Source organism: Lampetra planeri, chromosome 82 (assembly GCF_965212315.1).
Source record: "Lampetra planeri chromosome 82, kcLamPlan1.2.h2, whole genome shotgun sequence".
NCBI lineage: Eukaryota > Metazoa > Chordata > Hyperoartia > Petromyzontiformes > Petromyzontidae > Lampetra > Lampetra planeri.
The window spans coordinates 2,438,932-2,449,206 of NC_136186.1; positions in this window are offsets into that span (position 1 = coordinate 2,438,932).

The following is a 10,275-nucleotide window of genomic DNA, read 5'->3' on the forward strand; positions in this document are numbered from 1 at the left end:
GGAGCCCCAGTGATTAACACTGAATCCTATGGGAGACCCAGTGATTAATACTCAACCCTATGGGAGATCCAGTGATTAACACTCAACCCGATGGGAGACCCAGTGATTAACACTGAACTCTATGGGAGACTCAGTGTTTAACACTGAACCCTATGGGAGCCCCTGTAATTGACACTAAACCCGATGGGAGACCCAGTGATTAACACTGAACTCTATTGGAGCCCCAGTGATTAACACTGAATCCTATGGGAGACCCAGTGATTAATACTCAACCCTATGGGAGATCCAGTGATTAACACTCAACCCGATGGGAGACCCAGTGATTAACACTGAACCCTATGGGAGACCCAGTGAGTAACACTCAACCCTATGGGAGCCCCAGTGATTAACACTGAACCCTATGGGAGCCCCAGTGATTAACATACTCTTAGTACTTTTGGTAAAGTCACGTAGGTAAACATTTTAATTAAATTTTTTACCTACGTGACTTTACCGAAAGAACTAAGAGTATGAATCCTTGCAGTCACGAAAGCTTCAAATCTGTAAGTGATTAACACTCAACCCTATGGGAGACCAAGTGATTAACATTAACCCTATGGGAGACCCAGTGATTAACACTCAACCCTATGGGAGACCCAGTGATTAACACTCAACCCTATGGGAGCCCCAGTGATTAACATTAACCCTAAGGGAGCCCCAGTGATTAACACTGAACCCTATGGGAGCCTCAGTGATTAACACTGAACCCGATGGGAGCCTCAGTGATTAACACTGAACCCTATGGGAGCCTCAGTGATTAACACTGAACCCGATGGGAGCCTCAGTGATTAACACTGAACCCTATGGGTGCCCCAGTGATTAACACAGAACCCGATGGGAGCCTCAGTGATTAACACTGAACCCGATGGGAGCCTCAGTGATTAACACTGAACCCTATGGGAGACCCAGTGAGCAACACTGAACCCTATGGGAGTCCCAATGATTAACACTGAACTCTAAAACCACCCACTCCCGAGTGTAAGTGGGTGAGTGAGTGTGTGGGTGAGTAGGTGAATGAGTTTCTGATTGAGTGGGTGAGAAAGTGGGCGAGTAGGTGATTTATTCAATGAGTGGATGAGTGGGTGAATGAGTGGTGAGTGAGTAGCTGAGTGAGTTTCTGAGTGGGTTAGTGGGTGAGTGAGTGGAGGTTGAGTGAGCGAGTGAGTCTCCGAGTGAATGGGTGAGTGATTGAATTATATAATGATTGACCGAGTTGCTCAATGAGTGAGTGACTGAAGGAATGATTGGGGAAACGAGTGAATTGGTGAGGGAGTGGGTGAGTAAATAAGAAAGTGAGCGAGAGTGTAGATGAGTGAGTTTTTGAGCGAGTGGGTCAGTGGTTGTAGGAGTTTCTAAGTGAGTGGATGAGTGACTTTCTGAGTGCATGAGTGAGCGAGTAAGTAAGCGTTGGTCAACGAGTGGCTGATTGAGTAAATGAGTAGATAGGTTAGTGAGTGAGTGCGGATGAGTAAAGGAGTTTTTGAGTAGGTGGTTTGGTGGTTGACTGAGTTTCTGAATAGGTTAGTGGGTGAATGAGCTTCTTCGTGTGTCTGTGAGCGAGTGAGTCTGAGAGTGAATGGTTGAGTGAATGGGTGAATGAATGGGTGAGTGAGTCAGTGGGTGAATGCTTGGGTGAGTGAGTTTCTGAGTCAGTCTGTTAGTGAGTGGATGAGTGAGTGGGTGAGCGAGTGGGTGGGCGAGTGGGTGAGCGAGTGGGTGAGCGAGTGGGTGAGAGATTGAATGAGCGAGTGGATGAGCGAGTGGATGAGTGAATGGATGAGTGAGTGGATAAGCAAGTGAGTCCGCGAGTGAGAAAGTTGTTGAATGAGTGGGTGAGCGAGTGGGTGAGTAAATGGTTGAGTGAGTGGAGGAGTGATATTCTGAGTTGGTGGTTGAGGGAGTGGGTTCTTAAGTGAGTGGAGGAGTGGGTGAGTGAGCGGGTGAGTGAGTTTCTGAATGAGTGGCTAATAGACTGGGCGAGTAGGTGAGTGAGTGGGTGGGTGAGTCTCCAATTGAGTGGGTGATTGAGTTGGTTGTTGAATAAGTGGTTGAGTGAGTGGATGAGGGGATGGATGAAATTATTGAGTGGATGAGTTAATGGTTGCGAGTGAGTCGGTTGGTGGATGAATGAGTTTCGGAGTGAGTGGATGAGTGAGCGACTGAGTTTGTGAGTGAGTGAGTTGGTCAGTGAGTGGCTGAGCGAGTGGATGAGTAAGTAGGTCAGTGAGTGGGTGCGGATAAGTGAGGTAGTTTTTAAGTAAGTGGGTCGGTCACTTAAATCCAAGTTCTCTGCGCAAGTCATGGCACTTTATTTACCATCGTCATTATCCAAGTCCTGTGGCGATGGGTGAGCGACGAAGCAGCAGGCACGGATATGCTGGAAGCTGTAGCCGCAAACCTGCACGCAGGCGGCTCAGGATATTGGTCGTTCGCTCACTGGACCGAAGCAGCAGTGAAGTCCGGCAGCACCCTGAGTGACTGAGCAGCCCTATTCAGGATCGCACTGCTCACCTCCGTAGTGAGGAAAGGGTTAGAAAAGGTACCCTAAACATTGTCTGCTTCAAAACATCCTGGCCAGCCTACCGCAGCTGGCGGGATCCCATACTTGCGGTCGAAAAACAAAAACAAATAAAATGAAAAAGACCAAAGTGATACCACTCACTGTTGGCGTCTGGAATGTGCGCACTTTGATGGACACATCTGGATCAAAAAGACCTGAGAGACGCACCGCCCTCGTGGGGAGAGAGCTCGCCAGATACAATGTGGATGTTGCTGCCCCTAGTGAGACCCGACTGGCCGATACTGGGCAAGTGACTGAAGTGGGTGCAGGTTACACATTCTTCTGGAGCGGACGAGGCCAGGAGGAAAGACGTGATGCTGGTGTTGGTTTTGCAGTAAAAAACCACCTGGTCAACCAACTGGCAAGCCAACCCAAGGGGATAAACGACCGTTTAATGACCTTACAGCTCCACCTATTGGGTAAAAAGGTGGCCACCATCATCAGTGCCTATGCCCCTACCATAACCAACTCTGACGAGGTCAAAACCAAGTTTTATAATGACCTGGAAGTCATTATTGCTGCCACAGCCAGCTCGGACAAACTCCTGATACTGGGTGATTTCAACGCCAGAGTTGGAAGTGACCATCAATCATGGAATGGAGTCATAGGTGCACATGGCATTGGAAAATGTAACAGCAACGGTCTTCTACTGCTGAAAACATGCTCTGAGTTTGACCTGCTCATCACCAACACGATATTCCAACTACCAAAGCGCAAGAAAACCTCATGGATGCATCCTCGTTCACACCACTGGCACTTGATTGACTACGTCATCATGAGGAGGAGCGACCGGCACGATGTCAGGATGACCAAGGCAATGTGCGGTGCTGAATGTTGGACTGACCATCGTCTCATCATCTCCAAACTGAACATCCGGATTAAGCCTCCCAGACGCCCACAAGGAAATAGACGCGTCAAGTGTCTTAACATCACTCGCCTACAACAGGAACACACTAGACTGGCCTTTGTTGAGGCTCTAGATCATCACCTGGAGTCTCTAAGCTTCGAGCATACAGACGCTGAGGCAGACTGGACTGCTCTCAAGACCGTGCTGCATTCTACAGCCCTTGAATCACTTGGTGTTCCATTACGTACACATCAAGATTGGTTTGATGAGAACGATGCAGAAATCCGAGCACTCCTTGACGAAAAACATCGCCTGCATAAAGCATATCTGAATGACTGCAGCTCAAGTTTAAAGAAAACTGCCTTCCTCAACATTCGCAGGATTGTCCAGCAGAGACTCAGAGTCATGCAAGACGCCTGGCTGTGCGCAAAAGCTGAGGAGATCCAATCCTACGCTGACAGTAACAACACCAAGTGCCTCTATTATGCACTCAAGCAGGTCTATGGTCCGCAACACTCAGGAACTTCACCTCTCCTGAATTCAGATGGAACAACACTCCTCACGGAGAAGCACAAAATACTTGCAAGATGGGTCGAACACTACAGCGCGGTCCTCAACCGGCCATCATGCATAAATGAGGAAGCAATTGCGAGACTGCCTCAAGTTGAAATAAACCAGTCCCTGGCTGTTCTACCATCCATTGAGGAAACCAGCAAAGCCATAACACTCCTCTCGTCAGGCAGAGCTCCAGGGTCCGATGCCATTCCAGCAGAAATCTACAAGGCTGGAGGGCCTCGCTTAGTTGAGAAACTGACCGACCTCTTCCAGTCTCTGTGGAAATTAGAAGCTGTTCCCAAGGAGTTCAAGGACACTACTATAATCAATCTATATAAAAGGAAAGGCAATCGGCAGGACTGCGACAACCAGAGGCATCTCCATACTATCAGTCGCTGGCAAAATCTTGGCAAGAATCCTTCTGAACCGCCTAATTGTCCACCTAGACCAGGGTCTGCTACCTGAGAGTCAGTGTGGTTTCAGAAAAGACCGCGGAACCACTGACATGGTATTTACTGCCCGGCAGTTACAGGAGAAATGCCAAGAACAAAATGTTGATCTATATATGGCTTTCGTTGATCTAACAAAAGCATTCGACACAGTCAGCCGGGAGGGCCTATGGAAAATCATGGCCAAGTTTGGGTGTCCAGACAAGTTCATTGGCATTGTGCGCAAACTCCATGATGGCATGATGGCCAGCGTCAGAGACCAGCAAGAACTCTCTGGTCCGTTCCCAATCACAAACGGGGTGAAGCAAGGCTGCGTTTTAGCGCCAACGCTCTTCAGCATGGTGTTTTCTGCCATGCTGCAAGACTCATTCCAGAACCACAACACTGGGATTAACTTCATCTACCGTTTTGACGGTGGGCTATTCAATCTGCGGAGGATGCAAGCCAAAACTCGAGTGGAGGATATCACTGTTCGAGATCTTTTGTTTGCTGATGACTGTGCTCTGGCTGCTGACTCAAATAAAGATCTACAGGACAGTATGGACCACCTCTCCTCAGCCTGCAACAACTTCGGCCTAACAATCAGCACAAAGAAGACTGAAGTCCTATACCAACCTGCTCCTGGGAAACCCTAGACTGAGCCAACCATCTTTGTGAATGGGCAAAAGCTTTCAGCCGTTGACAAGTTTACTTACCTTGGTAGTACACTATCTCGCGCTGTGCACATAGATGATGAAGTTAACATCAGGATTGTTAAGGCCAGTGCAGCCTTTGGACGTCTACGTGACTCGGTATGGGAAAGGACTGGCATCAAGCAGGAGACAAAACTGAAGGTCTACCGGGCTGTTGTCTTACCAACTCTTCTGTATGGGTGCGAAGCCTGGACAGTTTACCAGCGCCATGCCAAGAAACTGAATCATTTCCACTTGAGCTGTCTGAGGAAACTGCTGAGGATCAAGTGGCAAGACAGAATCCCTGACACGGAAGTCCTCAGCAAGGCAAATATCCCTAGCATCTACACCTTGCTTGCGAAGGAACAGCTTAGATGGACTGGCCACGTGACCAGAATGCCCTACGCGAGACTTCCAAAACAAGTCTTCTTTGGCGAGCTGAGGAATGGCAAGCGAGCACAAGGTGGCCCCAAAAAGCGCTACAAGGACACCCTGAAAGCTTCCTTGAAGAGCTTTGGATTCGACCTTAAAAGCTGGGAATCCCTAGCACAGGACCGACCTGCCTGGAGAAGAAAAGTACAGGATGGTGCAGTCCTCTGTGAGAGTAGGATACGCTCCTGTGCTATCTTGAAGAGGCAGCAGCGCAAATCTACCAAGGAAGGACGTGTGGCTGCACCTCAGAGCTCTGCATCCTCCCTGACCTGTCCAGTGTGCCACAGGGAATTCCGGGCTCGGATTGGCCTCTTCAGCCATTTGCGCACTCATCAAAACCCAACATAATGACAAACGTGCCTTGGTCATCATCAACTTTGATGGACGAACAAGAAGAAGAAGAGTGAGTGATTGAGCCTGTGAGCGAGTGAGTCTATGAGCGAGTCTATCACAGAGGGAGTCTGTGAGCGAGTAAGTAAGTTGGTCAATCTGTGCGCGCATGGGCAAGTGGGCGAGTGAGTGCATGAGTGAGTGGATTCATTCTTTTGTGAGTCAGTTTCTAAGGTGTGAGTGGGTGAGTTTACGAGTTATTCTGTGAGTGGATGCACGAGTGAGTGAGCAAGTGAGTGGGTAAATGGGTGAGCGAGTTCTTGAGTGAGTTTCTGAGTGAGTGGCTGAGTGAGTAGGTGAGGGATAGTAAGCCTGTGAGTCGTTGAGTGGGTGGGTGCATGAGTGGATGAGTCTGTGTGATTCTATGTGTCTTTGTGTAAGTATATTGTCCGTGTTTCGACAGGTCTTTGTTTGAGTTAATTGGTTTCTGTGCGAGTCAATGGGTCTATGCGAGTCTATGGATCTATGTGCGAGTCTTTGGGTCTCTGTGTGGTGCACATAGCCTGGCATGTGAGTGGGGGGTACCGTACACCTGTGCGTATGTGTAGTGGGGGCACCATAACCCCGTGTGTATGTGGGTGGGGTACCATAACCCTGTACGAGGGGATCTCCCCCCCCCCCCCCGCCGGGGCGCAGGGAGGATCATGAAGGTGGATCCGGAAGCGCTCGGCTTGGGAGACAAACCATCCTCCTCCTGCTTCTTGTTGTTGTGCTGGGGGGGAGGGGTGTGGAGAGGGTACGAAGGGAGGAGGAAAAGAGAAAACTAAACTATTTCATTTTTTCCAGGTAATGCCCACCGAGCTACACAGCTCTTCTTCGGAAGGGAAAATGCCACAAATGAAAGGTCAACGAAGTGGCCTATCATCACGTCGACATTTATAGAAACCAAACACTCTGAACGTGACCACGGGGAGAGAGGGAGAGAGACACGCAAACTCTAAATATATAGCAGGTGTGAGGGTAGGGATCGAACCCACGATCTCCTGTATAACAGGCGAGGTAGTTACGGGAGAAAGGAGATAGATAGAGAGGCAGGGAAGGTGAGGGAGGTAGAGTAGGTGGGGGAGAGTGGGGGGAGACAGGGAGAGGGAGGAAGAGTGGGTAAAGGGAGGGGGGGGGGAAATAAGTCAAGCTCACAGTATTGCTTGCACTCACCATGATACAATCACCATCAAACTCACACTGTCACATACCATCACTGTGTGTGGGTGTGTGATACTCACACACCCACACACACTCACCCTCATAAACACACCCCTACCATCCAACTCACACGCACACGGCATGATAGTCACACACTCAATCACCATTACTAACACACAAGCACACAAACTCACGACAATGGCTGCCATTCGCCACTACGTGGCGGTAATGTCATCACAACAAACCAGGTGCCATGGGTTGACTGCTGTGCCATACTAGGTGCAGGAGGAGGAGGACACGGGACAGACCCAGGTGACATGGGTATACTGATGTGGCATACGAGGTGCAGGAGGAGGTCATGGGACAGACCCAGGTGCCATGGGTTTACTGCTGTGCCAGGCTAGGTGTAGCAGGAGGTCACGGGACAGATCTGGGTGCCACATGGTGACTGCTTTTCCAGGCTAGGTATAGGAGGAGGTCACGGGACAAATCCTGATACTATGGGTTGACTGCTGTTAGATAATCCCACTCGGGTGACAGCCAAGGTCAAAGGTCAGAGTGCAGCCAGTCAACTCCTGACCCCTGAACCTTCCAGAAAGAAGAGGGGGGATGGAGACACGGGGAGAGAGAGCAGAGGTAGGAGGAGAGTGTGTGGAGGAAGCGAGAGCTCCTATAGAGATGCAGGAGGTAAAGATGGCCCAGAATCAATGACGACTGCAAGGTATGCTGGGAGGCAAGGTCATGTGACCACAGGGGCGGCAGTGCTGGCTAGAGCAGGGGTTGGCAACCAAAATAACAAGAAGAGCCATTTCTTTCCAATTCGGTACAAAATTCAGTATTTCAAGAGCCGCAATGCATCTGAGTACATAGGTACTCATCGTCAAGAAGCAGCCCGTAAAGAGCCGCATGCGGCTCCGGAGCCGTAGGTTGCCGACCCCTGGGCTAGAGCAATCGTTGTTGGAGCCGCATGGGCAGAGGACACGGAACGCATCCTTCATCCCAGCACCTGCAGCAACCACAATCACCACCACAACTAAAACCAAAACAACCATAAAATAACCACAACTATAACCACACCTCCAATTAGCACGGTCGGCTGGGTAGGGTGCCATTGAAGTTCAAAATAATACAACTACCATAACAACCATCATAACCACCTACACCACAACTATGACCACTACAACCACAACCTACACAATTATAACAAATATAACCACAAACACCACAACCACACATATAACCACAACCTACACAACCACAATTATAACCACAACCTAAACCACCACAAGCACCACAACTACCATAACAACCAACCACCTACACCACAACTGTAACCTCCACCACCACTACAACCACCAATACAACCAAAACAAAGCCATGATCATAACCACAACCACCACAACCACCACCACCACAACCACCACCACAACCACCACCACCACCACCACAACCACCACCATAACTAAACAACAAAAACGTTGACGCAGATACTACACAACCACTGCATAAAGGGTCTTTATCCCTCTGTGGGTGAGTGAGTGGGTGGCTGAGTGGGTGGGTGAGTGGGTGGGTGAGTGGCTGAGTGGGTGGGTGGGTGAGTGACTGAGTGAGTGGCCGAGTGGCTGAGTGTGAAATGGACTCGAACCTGCACCTCTGCATTGCAAGCCCAGTGAGCTCACGCCCCGCATGTGTATCGGGGTAAAGTGCGGGCACGCCCAGCGTGGGAGAGTAGACCAAATACTCCACATCGCGGCCTCTAGTCGAGGCCATTTCTGCCACGACAACAAATCCGCCCCTCCAGAGATACAAACAACTAAATGTAACTCATCCCATCAGCCACAATCTGTCAGTGCCTCTCCTCATCATCAGCAGCAGCAGGGGCCGTGAACTCAGCAGGCGCCTCCTCTGCCCCCCCCACCACCGCCACCGCTGCTGCTGCGTCCACAGCGTGCAAGGTGCTCGCCTTGTTCGGGCTGAGTCGACGTAGAGGAGGCCCAGCCAGCGAGCCGCCGCTTCAGAAGCTCGCGAGCCACCGACGGTGGCCGCGAGCGGGAATCCAAATCGTCCGCTCGCCACCCACAATGCACAGCGCCGCCTCCACTCGCCCCGGCCTCAGCGGAAGTAGCAGCGGGGGGAGGGGCGGGGCGAGGAGGGTGAAGGGGCGGGGCGAAGGGTTGGGCATCGGGGGGAGGGGCTCCGGTGGGGGGGGGAGGAGCACCGGTGGGGGGAGGAGCTCCGGTGGGGGGGAGGGGCTCCGGTGGGGGGGAGGGGCTCCGGTGGGGGGAGGGACTCCAGTTGGGGGGAGGGGCTCCGGTGGGGGGGAGGAGCTCCGGTGGGGGGGAGGGGCTCCGGTGGGGGGGAGGGGCTCCGGTGGGAGGGAGGGGCTCCGGTGGGGGGGAGGGGCTCCGGTGGGGGGGAGGGGCTCCGGTGGGGGAGGAGGGGCTCCGGTGGGGGGAGGGACTCCGGTGGGGGGGAGGGGCTCCGGTGGGGGAGGAGGGGCTCCGGTGGGGGGAGGGACTCCAGTTGGGGGGAGGGGCTCCGGTGGGGGGGAGGAGCTCCGGTGGGGGGGAGGGGCTCCGGTGGGGGGGAGGGGCTCCGGTGGGGGGGAGGGGCTCAGGTCTGCGACGTCATAGTGGGCGTGGTCACCTGGTACCGCCCCCTCGTGTCTCCCTCAGGCAGTTTGTCCGTTAGAGAGTCGCGGGAGAATTTGGCGAAGGTGAGAAATGGTGTGAGTCTGTGTGTGTGTAAGTATGTGTGTGTGTGAGTCTGTGTGTGAGTCTGTGTGTGTGTGAGTCTGTGTGTGTGTGAGTCTGTGTTTGTGTGAGTCTGTGTGTGTGTGAGTCTGTGTGTGTGTGAGTCTGTGTGTGTCTGTGTGTGTGAGTCTGTGTGTGTGTGAGTCTAGTCCGGCAAAACAACCTCCTACCTCCTCGCGGTGCCGGACGGGCAACATTGTCGTGGGCAGTGCTGTGGGGGGAGGGCCAATGCCCATTGGCCTCTCCCCTCATGGCGTCTGTGACCACCACAGTGGCTAAACGGGGGCTCTGGACGGGTGCGAGGGGCTGGTAACCCCTCCACCTTCAATTAACCACCACTAAACTACGAAGTAAACATAAACCTGTAATTAATAAGCTTGTGCCGGAGGCCCCGGGGGGTCAGGCTTTTATGACGTCTCCTGGCCAAACCCCATTT